Genomic DNA, 14,803 nt, shown 5'->3' on the forward strand with positions numbered 1-14,803 from the left:
AAATAAACTGAGAACTAAAAGGAAATTCTCAATCTCTCCTTGTTGTATAGCTGAGCTTTTCAAACAGTTTTAACAGTTACTTTAGTCTGACAAAAGCCGAATGACGAATTAGCGCTTCCAGCCAGAGACTGAGGCTACGTCCACACGTACACGGGTATTTTTGAAAACGGAGATTTTCCGTTTTCGTTTTAAAAAATAATCCCGTCCACACATAAAGGCAGAAATGAAGGAAAACGCTGCTATGAACATGCCAAAGCAGCAGGTGGAGCTAGATTCCTAACCGTGCAGAAATGTTGGCCAATCAGAAGTCTAGAAGCCTCGGTGGGAAAAAGTAAACAAAGCTGGGGCACAGAAGCAGAACCGAGTCGTATGTGTGGACGGACAGTAACTGTGTGTATATGTAAGCATTTAAACACTGCAGAGAGTAGAATTAACAGTAACAGTATTGTAGAAATTCAATTCACTGAAACAATAACGTGGCGCACAGTGTGACGTCAAAAAATGCGCACACCTTTGACGCTGCGTTTTCTCCGTTTTTCTAGTCCACACGTAAATGCAAAAACGGAGTTTTCAAAAATCTTCATTTTCAGTGACCAAAAACGCCGTTTACGTGTGGACGAAAGGTGCAAACGCATAGAAAAATCTGCGTTTTCAAAAATACCCGGGTAGCGGGTGGACGTAGCGCATGCACCAGTTTATTGTATTTCCAGACTTGCTTTCGGCACAATTTACAGTGCACGCTACTCTGTTTTTTGTCAGACTTGAAATAGCCGAAATACCTTCACACTACGGAACTTCTGCGGCTCTTCCGTTCGACAATCTCTCCGGCATTGGAAACATCATCTGTTTTCTCTTCGGTCACGCTCGGTTGATTTTTCTAGTCGGCGCACTCATTTCCTCCATTACCCGGGCGGTACGGTGGCTGGCTGCTTCCCAAACAAATACACATGTGCGGCTTGGCACTTGTGCTGTACGTAACAAGTCACGTGACGTGAAGCTGCGGCTGTGATTGGTTCGGCTCTGCTCTACGTAATTTGGATTGGCTGTTCTTTTTTTTTAAAGAGGACAAGAGCAGCGAGGTCTATCGCGATAGTTTAATTTTTCTATCGAGAAAAAGTTATATCGCGATACATATCGTTATCGTTCTATCGCCCAGCTCTAATACAGTGTAAAGAAAATCATGCAGTCCTCACTTGGAGACCATTTTCATTGACTGTAAATTGTTTTATTCACCACAGGAGTGTTACTCTGTGAGACCTCATTCACCTTGCAGTAGCTACAATAAAGTGCTTTGTGACTCTTCAGTTACTCCCATTCTAGCATCTCAGCCAGTTCCTTCTGAACAGTTTGTCTTTTATGTTCAGGTAACCTGTACAGCTATGAATGCACCGTCACACCAGGTCATATTTTGAAATGGTGCTCTATGAACATAGTACGACTGGGCTGGAGGGAGAACATATGTGCAAAACACTACTTTAATGCAGTAACATTCGCTCTCTGGGTCTGTGTGAGATGGTCATCACAGTGGAGGGAGGTGGAAAGGGTAGAATTTAGAAACTCTGGCCCCAACTCATCTCTTTCCTTCACCAGGCTCACCACAGAAGCAGTTTTCGGATTCTCCCCATGCCTCTTCTGAGCCTAGCCCCTCTGTTGTATAGGCACTGGTGACACACTGCAAACAGTTTCTAGCCAGAAATCCCATTTGTATTTATCCTCGTCAATGAACTTACGAATCATTGAGTCTTATTCAGCAGCTCCACCAATCCATCTGTCTGAGGGTGGTAGACGCTAGTTCAAACAGATTTAATGCGCATTAATACAGTCATTTTATTATGAAAGACATGAACAATGTGTTCTAGTCAGTCAGTATCTCTTTCAGGACACCGACTTGGGGGTAACACGAAACAGCGCCGGTTTGTACAAATGCTGCACAGTGGCACTGCTTCAGGATATCGAATTGCACTATCCACCAGAATAAATGCAAAGAGATATCCCTGTGCCATCTGGTTAAATGGCCTGATGAAGTCCATGCCAATGCGCTCAAATAGAACCTCTATTAATGGTAATGGACAAAGAGGCGCTTTTGGAATAGCTGGCTGCTTTACCAGCTGATGTTCCTGTGCAGGATGCACACCACTGGCACATATCACCCTGGACCCCCTGTCAATCAGGCCATATCTCATGTGACCAGGCTTTGGGTTATAATCAGCCGGATGGAAAATTATTTCTTAGTGACAACAACTGAGTGTTCTCTTCCTGTGTGTGAGTGTCAGAACTCACTCAAAATAATCTGTCCTTAATCATAACAAAATGTGGCAATGTCAATGTTGTGCTAGGGTGCACCATGTGCCATCATTTTCATCACTTATTTAAAGTAACAGGGAGGCGTGATAAGCTGATAGAATTCCGGTGTGTCAGCCTCCCCTGCAGCCACGCCACAAACCACGCCCATCATATTTTAGTAGATTTTTATTAGGATTTTTTTTATTTTGAGTTATTACAATCATAAAGGACAAGACCCGGGGACAGAAAAGAAAAAGAATTAAGGGAGACAAGTGAACAGAAGGAGTGGGAGAGAAGAAGAGGGATATAGAGTGAACGAGAGAGAGGGGAAAAAACACTGAAATCTGCTTCAGCACCTGCCAAACAAAAAAAGAGAAACCACAGCAACAACCAACATATGCATACGTAACAGTAAATAATAAATATACTGAACAGCACACAGTATTAATAGTATATGATATATTTAGAGGCAGTAGCCGACCAAGACGTGTCTGCGCTTGTATTCATAAAGTTTCTCCACGTAAGTGTGTAATATTGTGTGTGGGGAGCCACAGCCCTTCTCCAAAGGACATGAAGCAGGCATGGAGGAGACCTGGGCTCCAGACATCCAGAGGCCTCCAGAGCACGAGAGCTCTAGGAGGACCACCACAGGACAATCACAACACCCACTCAGAAAAGAGCAGAGGAGAGCCCTACGTGCTTTGACGAGACCACAGGCTCCACCGGCAGCAGGCTGTACCAGAGCAGACCAAGCCCCGGGGCCAGACCCAAGGGCCCCCTACCCTCCAGGAGTGGTCTGACAGAGCCAGGGGGGAAGGGGGCTTCTGAACAGAGAACGAGGGTATGAGAAGACCCAGTGCCTCACTTCACACGCTCATATGTGGTATTGATGCACGCTGTTCTAAAGTGCATTTAAAACTGGGGAAGGGTTTTATATGCTTCCCTGGTTTTAAATGTTGGTGCCAACAACCCTCAATGTCTACATGCACAAAACTGAGACACAGGTGGCCAGGAGGTGACAGAGGAGCAATACCTCCCCTGCACCTAAGTGACACACCTGAAACTCAAGGCCCTGCATGTGTAGTGGTGTGATGGACCCGTTCCCCAAAATCTACCAGGGGCAGGGGGCCCAGGCCCATAGCATCAGTACCACAGAGCCAGAGGCGGCCCGCCCGACCACACCGCAGAGGAAAAACTACCCCACCTCAACATTCAGTCAACTCCCAGACTACATAAGACAATAGACACCCAGGTTGAGTTCATCCCTGTGCTAGGGCCGGGCTCCTGCACATGTACCAACCCATAACCCCAACCAGCAGTCAAGCCCCCCAGGCCTGTTACCAGTCTGGTAACCTACAGCGGCCTGGACAGAGAGAGTCAGAAGAACACCACCCAAGAGCCACCAAAGCCCCATCCCAGCTAGGACCACAGACCCCACCAAACCTAGTTTGGCCTGCCCTACGGTGGCCTGGAAAGTAGGGCAGGCTGGATTAACCTGTAAGAGCTATTTATACTAGTGTGGATTAATACTCAGATTTTTATCGTTACTGCTTCACAAAGAGTTAAAAACTGTGTGTCCACAGTTCAGACTTTTTTAATGCAGGATATGCTATTGAAACAATTTGGTTTCAGAGCAAAAGCAGAACCAAATAATAATAATCAAACCATCAAATTACTTGAATTGTACTTATCTAACCTACTCTAAGCTAATGCTGACTTTGTCCTGATCTTTCGGAGGAGAAAGATTGGAGAAATGGACATGCCACCTTTGCGGACATAATCCAATAGGAAAGTTTTGGAAGTTGTATTCCAGTCAGAAAAATGCCAATCCTCTTGAATTCATAAACTGAAATTACAAAAATGAGCAGGGAAAAAGTTAAAAATCATGAATCTAATTAGTGGGTACAGTGATGCCATGGGTTGCTCCTCTAGTGTTAGTTGCTATAATTTCCAACTGTGGACTCCAAGAGCCAAATCTTCTTCTCATTGCGAGAACTAGAGGAAGTAACAATGCTGCACTCTCTGTTATAGTCTGCCAAGTGCCCATTTGCATCCCCCTCTCTCTCTGCCTCTTTCTCTCTGATTGTTGACATACCTGATGTCCAGCCACACATTATCATCCTCCCTTTCTCTCACTTTTCCACACACAAGATCTGGGCTTTGTGCCATGTTTACTTTCTTTGCTGGTACACACAATCCCAGCACAGAAGCGCACACACACATGCACCTAACCACAGTAAATGTCCAAAAGTCAGATATTAAAACATTATTACTGAAACTGCGTTTTTCTTCCATCATATTTAGTAGACTTTCATTTTGCTCGGTAACGCCAAGGTGTGAAAAAGGCGTGGGTCAGTATCAGAGGTTTTGGGCGAAACCACGGTGAGACGTTGCCTCACACTATTATGTGAGCCACTGACATCACCTGACGCAAGATGTGAGTGGGATTGAGGTGCCTTGGAAATGATCTCAAAATTGCATTGTAGGTGGTAGAGAGTTGGTGTCATAAGCCACCCCCTCTGGTCGTTTAGAGTGGACGTAGATGGCCTCTTTCACTCCTCTTTCAAACCATCTGTCTAAAATGTGAACATCTGCATCCTCAAAAGAGTGACCTTTAACCTTTAGATGAAGATGTACAGCTGAGTCTTCTCCTGCCGAGGTGGCTCTTCATTGTTATGCTATGCATTTATGGAGTGGCTGTTTGGTATAGCCAATGTAAACGTGTGAGCTTTCCTAGCTGCACTGCACAACATACACTATACTGTTTAGCTTCTGTGTGGATGTGTGGTCCCTGGCTCAGCTGCAGGGGAGGGGTGGTGCAGTGAGCTCAAGGGGGCGGTGCTGGGGAGGCAGGTGAGGCCATAGCTGGTCATGATCTGCCTAACAAAGAGTCTCCTTTTTTATAGTGAAGCTGGAGACCGGAGCGAGAGGAGTGTGTGTCCTGAGACCAGCTGCAAAGTTGGTGAATCGGGTATTGAACCAAGCAACACTGTATGTGAGAAACTGCAATAAACACTCCTAGACGTGAACACAACAACAGTGTGTCGGGTCTGTCTTTACAGGGAGTGTTGTCTTTGGGAGTGTGTGGCTGGCTTTGAAGTGCACAAAGATGTTGTGTTTGGAGAAGACTCTCCTGAGTTTCTCTGATAAACCGGCTACATAAGGGATGGCAGCATTGTTCCATTTGTCCTTCTGATTCTCCCTAGTCGGTGTCTGACCTTCTTTCCTGTGCGGTTTTGCTGATTTGATGAAAGCCGAGTTGGGAAAACCACATGTTTTAAGAGTTTTCTTTAAACGTGTGCTTTCTTTTTCTTTCCCTTCTGGCTTAGAGAAAATGTTTTCTGCCCGGTGTTACAGGATCCTGATTACTCCCAAGTTTGTGTTCTAGAGGGTGGTGGGAGTCAAAGAGTAGGTACTGGTCTGTGAGTGTGGGCTTGTGGTAAACCTTAGTGTTGAAGTTTCCATTCTCGTCAACGTGCACAGCACAGTTCAGAAACAGCAAACTATACCTTTGTATGTTCCCTGGTGAACTTTGTTTCTATTCACCGAGTCAAAATGAACAGTGAAGGGATCTACTCGGGTTCTGATTTAGACCCAGGTGTCATCCACATATCTGTGCCAGGGGCTAGGTGCTGTTGCTTTAAAAGAGCCATAAACTTTGCTTTTCACTTCCTCCATGTACAGTTTGGCTACAATAGGTGACACTGAGGAGCCCATGGCACATCCATGTTTTTGTCTGGAGAAACCCTTGTTGTATTTAAAATATGTGGCCTTAAGGCAGAAATCTAACAGTGTGCAAAGCTGATTGGGGGTAAAGCTGGTTCTGTTTTCTAAGGAGCTGTCTTGCTGTAGTTGTTTTCTGACACTCTCCACTGGTTGAAGGGATACAAATGAAAAGGGAGACCACATCAAAGGACACTATGGTTTCATCTCCATCCCAGTGTAAGGTTCTGGACCTTGTTTGTGAAGTCAGTTTGATGTGATGGAGTGTGTTCCAGGCAAGGGGAGCTAGTGGGTGGTGAGGTTCTTGGAAATGTTGCAGGTGGCTGAGTTTATACTGCTACTAATGGGTCTAAGGAGGATTTCTTTTCTGTGGATCTTCAGAAGTCCATATATACAGGGTTTAGCATCCTCTGGATACAGATGATGTTAAGTAGAATGGTCAGTGGATTTTTCCATTTCAAGTTGTTGTCGGCAACTGATGACTTTCTTTTCGTAGTTACTTGTGGGGGCTTGCTTTAAGACTTCATAAGTATTGTCGTCACAGAGTTTAGAACAACAGTGCACCTCCCTTGTCGGCTGCTAATGTTTTGTGATGTTTTGGTCTTTGCTCAGGGACGTGATGGCCTTCTTTTCTTGTATTGTGAGGTTGGATGGAGACATTTCTGTACTGGAGAGGGTAGCTGAAACCTTCATTGTGATTTGTTCTGCTTCAGATTGTGTTAATTTATTAATCCTTAATTCTGTTTCTGTGGCTGTGATAAGATCCACTATGGAAAGCTGTAGTGGAGAAATGGCAAAATTGAGTCCTTTGGCTAGCACTTTTTTTTTTTTTTTAGATTCAGTCAGGTTCCTAATATAATAGGCTTTTCACCCACTTAACCTGGCTGTCTTTGGTTTTGGTATCTTTGTGCTCTTGTCTAAATGGTTTAGGTATTGACTACACAATTTAGACGTTTTTAATGCAGGGTATTTTATTGAAGCAATTGAACAGAGGAAAAGCAGAATCAAATAATGGAGAATGAAGCCCAGTTGCTTTCTTCCCTCCTTAGACTACCATGAGCTGGATGACAGAGAACCTAAACAGACATTTAGACCTCAAATAAGGCCTCAGACATATTGTCCGACAAAAGGCAAGATGCAGGAGTGAGAAGCATCTTGGGATATGAGTGTGAAGGTGTGGGGTGTTTAGGACCCCACTGGAAGGTAATAAGAAAGTTTTACAAAGAATGAAACTAGTCTCACACCTGTTTTCTAATAGAAAGCACAACATTGTGTGAGAATAGTGCTGTCTTGCCCTTAGTTTTCTCTCAGTGTCTGTTAACCTTCTCTGTATTTCTCTAGCTAGTTAAGTGCGCCTATGCAATAACACACTTCTTATTATTTGTCGGATTTTAATCTTATTATTCATCAAAAACAAATCTGAAGAGAAAGCCAGTCATCAGATTTGATGTGTCTAATAGGCTTATAGATGAAAAAAAAAAAACACTGAAAAACAACATATGTTTCAGCCAGAAAAGACCACCCAAATTATCTAAGAGTCAGTTATGATTCATATAAACATTATCATTAAAAACCTGAGGTCATAATGATAAACAACATTCAAGGCCTTACAAATGGATGACATGAGACAAGGAATTGCTGTTTCCTTACAGTGATAGTGCCACTGCTGAAGTTGTGGACATCTGCTTTGTGTTAAAGAGTACACTGGGCCTCTCACATGATGAAATCCTGCCTGGTGCTCAACAGCACAGCAAGATACTCTCATTGTTCTCTCCTCCCCCTCCAACACTAGCCAATCAGAAACCAGCAAACCCTAAGGAGATGTTAACCAACTCTGCCAACTGTCCTCCTCCAACTTTCCATACTTTGGTCCCTCTAAACCTGTCTTTATGATGCATTGACTTCATGTGGGAATACACCTATTGAATGTCTTTATAGATAATGAAGCACTGATACATAATGGTATTGGTTATGTTTAGGATCTTTAAAGAAAATCATAATTAATAATATTTTGGATAGACCTTTGTAGGTGCTGTCTTTGGTCACATGTACTGGAAAGTCTTCTCTTTTTTTGCTTTCTTGCTTATCTAATGAAACCTTGAACATCCTGTACAGTTCATATTTTAGAAGATGTGAATGTAACATTAGATGGAGAACAGCTGTGTGGGTTTCCCCCTCAAATGCCTTGACAACCAGGATCCCTTACAATAACAAACTGGTTTCTTGCTTGTTTTCCCTCTTGCGTCATTCTTCACATTCCCCTTGTAAAAAAAAAAAAGGAAGAAAAAAAGGAAGAGAAAAGCAGCACCAAATGTTTCTCTCCATGTCTCCATTATTTCAGCTTTACATTAGTTTTGGATGACTTAGGATTAAACAGACTGTTTTGGACATAACCATAAATTTTAATTTAAACAGTTAATAATAGAAAACTATGAAGGTTTGTAATATCCCCTTGCTGTTATTTAGTTTAAAATGTAAAAACAAGTTATAATAACTAATTATATGTCAGGAACTGCAGGTCTGTTGGGATTTTCACATAAAACCATAACAGCCACTTACAGAAAGTATTAAGAAACAACCCCTGTCAGTGGATGTTGGGTTAAAAATTACACTTCACGGACAAAACCTGTTGTAATCTCCAAATTGTTCTGTTTTCAGTCCCACTGAGACAGATTTACAAAAAGCTCCTAGCCTTGCAGTCCACATACAAAATATTATGAAAAAATAGGTGGTAAGAGCTCACTCACTCAATTTAAGTGCAATACTTCCATTATATTTGGTATGTGATAGAATGGGAGAAGAGTATCATTATTTAGGTACTCTTCACCAATCATCAACGTTGATGTTGTCATGTTAGTGGTAGACAATAAGTAGAGTTGTGCTTATATAGCAACTATATTTTTCAACTCTGAGCATTCAAAGCGCTTCCTGATACAAGCATCATTTACCTACACATTTATACATTTATTCTACACATCTGAATACTTTCTAACGATCACACACATACTCACACTCAAGTGGATGCAAAACCAGCTCCAAATGTTTCTCTCTCCATGTCTCCATTATTTCAGCTTTACATTAGTTTTGGATGACTTCGGATAAAACAGACTGAACATTCTGGACTTAACTATACATTTTAATTTAAAATTTATGGGGTTTTTTCTGAGGTCCAAAGAAATTAAGTCTGAAAAAGTGTGTGTGTGTGTGTGTGTGTGTGTGTGTGTGTGTGTGTGTGTGTGTGTGTGTGTGTGTGTGTGTGTGTGTGTGTGTGTGTGTGTGTGCTTGTTGTCATAGCAACACTGTGTCAATGAACACTACAACAAAGGTGGATGTCAAGGAAAGAATATACCTGCTGCTTGGTTCTGTGCCTTTTTGTCAGACTCGGGAATCATGGCGTTGTTTTTGTGGTCATTTCCCTCGTTAATATAAAAATAGTGATAAATGATCATAATTATAATATTTCTGAGTGTCACTGACTGTCTCAGTGATGGTCGCAGTAGGAATTGTCTGTAGTTCACATCATCTGGTAGACCTTCAGAGGGTGCTTCAAATAATCTTGGTAACTGGCTACAGAGGGTCCAGGTTGCAAGCTTCGCCAGCCTCTATAGCTCTTGTGCTCAGATCTTGTTCCTGTGCTGTCATAGAAGAACTGGCTGACATCCAGAAATCCTAAATCTAGGTGATACATACCATGCAGAGGCCTGTCTTTCCATGATGGTTCCTCTTTTTTGGGGGGGGGGGGGGGGGGGGGGGGGGGTTTCTGCTGCCTGAGGGATTCACTAAGCACATGATCAATTGGGGCCATCTTCCTGATGTATTCATGGATGTTTGTTGTCTCATCCTGGAAGTGGTTCTGATACTCACTAGTCCACCGCCAGTGTCTTTTCGCTTACTAATTACCTCGCTTACGAGGTAATTAGCTGGATTTGTGGTGAAACCCTTCATGCATGGTGAGGCTTCCTTTTCTTGACGTCAGTGGCTTCTATCTCCTCCTTTGGACAGCTTATTATCCCAGCAGGGTAACTGATCCCCGGCAGGTAGAGAACAGGTTCCCAGCAACCCGGTTCCTTGGAATCGTCTGCCTGCCCATTGATCCCACTTATCGGTTCTTACACTCTCACTATGATCAGCTGATTTCAGTTTGTGTGCAGGCAAAATGTGACTAGAGGACACTGGACAGCTGCCAACTCTGCAACAAAGCAAATATTCATCACTATGTTTTATCATAGTCACCATATTGAAATATTCAAATTTATGAAGCTAACTAATCTCAGCAACCTAGAAAAATAACAGTTCTTGCTGAAACAGGATCACAGGTCTTGATAAAGCCCACACACCTCCTTACATATTTTTTCAGAACTGTGCAAGCTGCCGTAAATGTGTAATCTTGAGTGTAACCGTTGATTTGTAATTTTCTGTGAACCCGCTATATTTCCATGTATGTGGCAACCCCACGGCAAATAAGGAAGCACCCAGAAGGGCCTTCTAATTACAGTAATCAATTAAAATGGCTGTAACTTTTTTTGACACTAACTTTATCTAAAACCTTGAATTCTTGAAAGTCTGTACTGCAGTTATGTCTTGATTTTTTTTAATCTATTGTGAACAGAATCAAAATAAAAATTTTTAGATTATGCAGGTTGTCCAGATGGCCTATATTCTTTAAATGTTTAGTTTCCAGACCTTTATTATTCACTCTCAATACCAAATCGTTCTATTTTTAACTGCGACAGAGGGCAGGTATCTTTATAGCATCCACTGTGTTACTAAAGGTTGTCATTTAAAATTTAGGCTTTACCAAACAGGGTGGCATTACTTTAAAAAAATGTCTGGCCTGTCAAGAACCACAAACCAGACATTCTGACCGGCTGTAAACAAGACAGCAGTTCATCCTGACTATCTAAACCAATGTTTATACTGAAAATGAGCACACCTGTGACCTTCATTGTCTAAGAACACTACACAAGTGCCAATGTACGGTAGATCAGACTTTTAGCAAAAACACTGTTTTATTCAAAGGCTTTAACCCTAATTTTTTTAAGTCAGTGTATTAATCTTAGAATATATAACATATTACACAAGATATGACATTTTTCTTTTGCCCTGCTACATAAGGTTTCTTTTAAAGAATACCTTCAAAATCTACAAATACTGTCAGGGTTGCTGTACTGTGTTATATTTATGACTAGACAAATAGAGTGAATTCTATTGTTCAACTTCATGGGTAGCAAGCAGAGGATACATGGAACCCCATAACCAAGTGTGTAGCATAGTATACAGAACATCTGTGCTGAGCATGGCCTGGAAGTCCTGAGGTTAAAATGGGACACACCCATTAGGGTGGTTGAGAATGACCGAGCTAAGATCCTGTGGGATTACAGATGGATAAACTGGTGATTGCTAACCAACCCGACATAGTAGTGGTGGACAAGCCAAGGACAACGGCCATAGTTAGTTAGAGTGATAGCAACATCAGGAAAAAGGAACACTAGTCTTACTTTGCTCAGTGTCAGTTTTTGTTTCATAATCTAAAGATCCAACTGTCGATGATTAAATTTTTCATGGTCAAACTGTAACATCAACAATTGTTTCAAATCCTAAATTAGTGATTACTGATGCAGGTGTGTTTGGTAAACCCTTACTTTCAGTAACAAACAAAACTCCTTCCTGTATATTTGCCTTCTAAATGCTTTTTGCAGAACCCTTTAGTTGAGATGCAGAAATCTCAATTTTCAACAGCTGAGCTTTTTTACATTGATTAAGGATTTCTTCTGAAGGAGACTGAAAGAATTCTTTCACCAAGGAAGCTTCAGATGGTTCACGATTAGAGGTAGTTATTTAGTCTCTTTCTGAACAGTCCCTGATATGCAGTTACCACCAGAAAAACCTGGATTTGATCCCAAGCATAAACCTCTACTCACTTCACATCACATATCAGACACTGCAAAGACTACTGACTTCACTGAACTACATCTGGATCTCAACCGAAGAAAACAAAGTTGTAGAAATGTAGGATCTTGACATTATCATATAAAGCACCTTGAGGCTCTTTTTGCGATTTGTTGCTATTAAAAAAAAAACTGAAATTGATAAAGCTGTACAACGACACTACAGTCATGGTGCTCAGGGATTAGTATTGTCACTATTTGTTGAATTGCCATTTCAGGCCAAATGTTTTGATTTTGCTCTGTTGTGAAATGGGTATCAGAACAAGACAATCTAATAAAATCTCTCATGTAAACTTGCTGAAACCTTATCATGGTCGTATCTTCTGAATTTCCTGTTAATAGGCTGCATCTTCAGTTCAAAACCACCTTTCAGTTCAAAAAGGTGGTGGCAGCACTTGAGGAGGAAGGAGGAGTATTGGGAGAAGTAATGCTACAACCTTGTCTTATAAATGCAGAAGCTTCGGGTAACTTATTCTCAGTTGCACCATTGTGTAGTCATGTAAAAGAGCACAATATTAATGTTGGTGCTAGTACAGATGGTGTTTCCAAACCAGTGAGTTATTTGTCATGAAGTGCAAGCCTTATCAGCTGCAGTATTTTGCAATTGAAGAAATGCTCTGGCATCAATTTGGGTTCTGCAGAATCATGATGTTTATGTTGGCTCAAGTGTTCTGTGTACACTGATCCCAACGCACTGAATTTCTTGTGATTTCTTCAGAATCCCAATCAAAGGTTGATGAGATGGACATTGTTCCTACAGCCTTAATGCCTGGATATATGTCATATCAGAAAACAGTGAGAATGTAGTGATGGACGCTCTATCTCATGCACTTCTGCCTTAGTTTTTTTTTAATACTCCTATGAGTTTTCTATGCTGTCTTTTTCTTAAATTGCTTCCTAAGGTATCAAAGTTGCTGGGCTTTAAGAGGATGTGGAAGAGAATATGTGAGGAGAGGTTGGTAGGTAGATTTATGAAAACTTGAAAGAAGCTCAAGGTGAGTCAGATTAGTAAGACTGTAGTCTGTTATGTTAAAAAAATATTGAAATAAACTAGTTATGTAGTTGTTGTAGCCAAACTTGTAACTTGTAATACATTGTATATTGCTTCTGTGTGTTTACTTGAAATATCTTTCAGATGTTGTGGAGAACTCAGTTCTTATGGAGGGTGGGTGACACCTTATGAGGGCTCCTCATATTGGAAACTAGAGCAGGGGTGGGCAACTCCAGGCCTCAAGGCCCAGTGTCCTGCAGGTTTTAGATCTCACCCTGGGTCAACACACCTCAATCAAAGTTCAACACATGTTGATGAGGTAATTAGCCATTTAAATCAGCTGTGTTGGATCAAGGACACATCTAAAAGCTGCAGGACACCGGCCCTTTAGGCCTGGAGTTGCCCACCCCTGGACTAGAGAGTCAAATGTAACCAATGGGACAGGCTACATCTGAGCTGCCTGATTGGCTGTTACATAAAGCTCTCTCTGTCTGTCTCTTTCTCCTTGGGGTTTGATTTGGTTGGTTAGAATTTTGGTTAATTGTCTTAAGAGCATTTCACATCATACATCCAGACACTGCTTACACTACTGCAGTGACCTACTACTGTCCTCTTGTACCGGGTTGTGACAGAAAGAAAATTATATATAAATAAATATATGCATTTTCTAGCTCCTCTCTCAGCCCCTGGTATTTCTCAAGCTTCTTGTGTTCCTTCTTTTCTTCAGTCTCAGGTCTCTGGACTTCAGGTGGAACCCTCCTTGCATGGTAAGGAGCTTTTTTTTATCTTGATATCAGTTGCTTCTATCTCCTGTTTTGGCTAGCTTACCATAATAACAGGGTATCTGACAAACAGTGGAGTTTAGGTCTTCTTCCCATTCAGCTGACTGCACAGGACTTGCCTTTTTCTCTGCGGGTTTTTTGTAGTTGTGGCTTTTCCTAGAAACCTCTTTGTGATTCTCATTCCCCTGAAAATAAAAGCTCACTGAAAAAAATAGGGAAGTTGTTGAATTTGTGTATAAGAACCTCATATATCCAATGTTACTAATTTAAATTCCTCATCTAAACACAATTTAGTCTTGTAATTTTCATATATTTTTAAGGATGTTCAGTTCATTAAAGTGAATTATGTTGAAATGAGAGAACGCAGTCGTGTTTTCTCTGGAGTTCTATGGGATTAGTGAGATGGACATGACAGGCAAACAAAAGGCTCCAGTGAGTTAATAATAAATTATATCAAATAATGATCATATTAGTATTTGTGAGTGAACTGTTTGCATAGACATACACATACATACACAAGCTGACATAGGGTAGGGATACAACTGGCTTATTGAAACATGTCACAAAATAAAGGTAATTCATGCTCATATAAGGTCACATAAGCATCGTTCTATTTACCGTTCCATATTCATAGCTTCAGCCACTATAAACTTGGATGCTGAAAGGATGCTGTTGTTTCTTCAAGCAGTAGATATGGGAATCTATTTATCTAGTTATCCAGATGTTGTATTTCCTGTTTGTAAGCCCCAAATATAAAATTCAATGAAACAAATAACTTGAGCTTCCAAATAATTTAAGCTTTACAGTAGCTCCATGTTCATCACAGTAATAGTAGTAGATGAGTAAAGATTAGCTCTCTTATCGTGTCTTGTGAAACAACCTACATCCTGTTTATTGCACGAGGGTGTAACCATTGATATCCGTGGATTTGTTCATTGCCAGCCTTCCAAGTTTTTGTGTTTTTTCCTTCTGGCCACGTGATGCTCTCTGCACCACGTTTTTACTGTCCTTATACTTATCACCACAGTGTTTATGTGCTAAAAGAGAAATAATTTCGTTGTAACTGAAACCGATTC

At 41.4% G+C, this 14,803-nt stretch overlaps 1 pseudogene; it reads right to left on the reverse strand.

Moving 5' to 3' along the window:
- Positions 1–5,301: 5,301 nt before the first annotated feature.
- On the reverse strand, positions 5,302–9,398 carry LOC147309874 (uncharacterized; annotated as a pseudogene).
- Between the last annotated feature and the right edge of the window lie 5,405 nt (positions 9,399–14,803).

Source organism: Aulonocara sp. 'chitande type north' Nkhata Bay, linkage group LG17 (genome assembly GCF_057382095.1).
Source record: "Aulonocara sp. 'chitande type north' Nkhata Bay isolate Kocher_YH1m ecotype deep benthic linkage group LG17, A_spYH_male_GT1.1, whole genome shotgun sequence".
Lineage (NCBI taxonomy): Eukaryota > Metazoa > Chordata > Actinopteri > Cichliformes > Cichlidae > Aulonocara > Aulonocara sp. 'chitande type north' Nkhata Bay.